The sequence below is a fragment of the Mus caroli genome, chromosome 5 (assembly GCF_900094665.2).
Source record: "Mus caroli chromosome 5, CAROLI_EIJ_v1.1, whole genome shotgun sequence".
NCBI lineage: Eukaryota > Metazoa > Chordata > Mammalia > Rodentia > Muridae > Mus > Mus caroli.
The window spans coordinates 127,820,228-127,822,173 of NC_034574.1; the positions used below are offsets into that span (position 1 = coordinate 127,820,228).

The window sequence follows — 1,946 nt, forward strand, 5'->3', positions numbered from 1 at the left end:
TCCCTAAAAGGATAAGGCTAGCCTTATCTATCATCTATCTACCTATCTATCCATACACGTATGTATGTATGTATGTATGTATGTATGTATGTATGTATGTATGTATGTATGTAGTGAATCCCAGGCTAGCCAGGGCTGTGCAGCAAAACCCTGTCTCTAAAAACTAAAAACCAAAGAACAAAAAAAATAATAGCTGGGCATGGTGGTGCAAGCCCTAACCCCAGCATTTAGAAGGCAGAGCAAGAGGATCAGTCATCCTTGGCTTCAGTCCTTCCTTCAAAGTCATCTTTGGCTGCATAGTGTAAGTTTAAGGCTAACCTGGGCTACATGAGATGAGATTCCATCTAAAAAAACCATCATCAGAGGGCTGGTGAGATAGAGGCCTCAGTGCTTAAGGGCACTTGTCCTACAAGCCTAACAACCTGAGTTCAATCCCTGGAACCCATATAAATACACAAGAGAATCCAGTCCACAAACTTATCCTCTGTTGTCCCTGTGTATCATGGCCTAAGTAACAACCCTCTCAAATACACACACACACACACACACACACACACACACACACACACAGGGGGCAGGAGAGAATAACAAATAAAAATAATTTTAAAGAATTTTATAAACGGCCTGACTGTGGTGGCACANGCCTTAATCCCAGTACTCNGCAGGAGGCAGAGAGGTGGATCTCTGAGTTCGAGGCCAGTCTGGTCTACAGATCGAGTTCCTGGACAGCCGGAGCTACACAGAGAAACCCTGTCTGGGAAAACCTAAAGAGAAAAACAAACAAACAAACAAAAGCTTTCAAAACAAATCAAAAAGGATAAGAGGTGGGGGTGGGGAAGACTAGTTTGGGAATGGCTAAGCGTTTGGAGAGTCTAATAAATCTCAGAGGTCCCTTGAAACTTGTCTGTCTGTCTTTCCCCCAAAGGGCTTCAGCTTTGGAAACACAAAGCCAATTTTCTGCTCCAAGAGCAGTCCCACGAGCCCCGAGGCCATGAGCACAGAGCCAGAGGGCAGAAAATACAGCCCATGTGGGACGGAACAGAACAGACCAACAGAGAAATATGTTCTGAGTATGGGACAGATGGTGCTGATAACTGCAGAGAAATGACTCCAGGCAAGCAGACAGGGAACAGTCAGAGCCATGGGGCAAATATAAAATCAACGGAGCTAGGAGGAGTGGGTTGGAGAAGGAGGCATGAAGAAGGGGGAAATAGCTCTAATGGTCTCTGTGTGTGNGNGTGTGTGTGTATGGATGGATGGATGTTGTATGTGGAAGTCGGAGGTCAATGCCAGACAGCTTCCTCAATTGCTAGCCACCCAATTCTTAGTTTTAGTTTGTAATCTCTTTCTCTCTCTCCTCTAGAAAAGCAACAAGTGCCCTTAGCCTCTGAGCCACCGTATTTGGTGAGGCAGCATTCATTTCTCAATGAACCTAGAATGCATCAATTCTGCTATCCTGGCTGGCCAGCCGGCCAANTGGATCCTGGTGTCTGCCTGTCTCTGGCTTCCTTCCCAGGACTGGATTTAGAGAGGTGCTCCACAGCGCCCTGCTTTTACGTGGGTGATAGGCCCTCATACTTCAAACACCAACCCTTTACCCGGAGAATCAACCCCTGGCTCCTCTAGAATGACTTTAAAAGCCGGACAGGGTCTGCACATTTGTAATCCCAACACTCAGAAAACAGAGGAGGATCAAGGGCTAGCAGGAGGAGCTGAGTTCAACTCTCAGCACCCACATGGTAGCTCACAATGTTTCCTTTTGATGTCCATGGGTACCAGGCTCACACATACACACATGTAAGCAAAACACTCATACACATAAAAACAAAAATAAATACAACAAACAAACAAACAAACAAACAAACAAACAAACAGTTCCAGACCACATGCCGGTAATCCCAGCATTAGAGACGTTGAGGATCCAGAGTCCAAGATCATGCTAGGCT

At 45.8% G+C, this 1,946-nt stretch overlaps 1 protein-coding gene across 3 annotated transcripts in view; it reads right to left on the reverse strand.

Annotated features, from left to right (window-relative positions):
- The window catches only part of LOC110294809 (splicing factor U2af large subunit A-like), an 11,822-nt gene that overhangs the window by 7,636 nt on the left and 2,240 nt on the right, over positions 1 to 1,946 (reverse strand). The gene's annotated exons all lie outside the window — the stretch shown is intronic.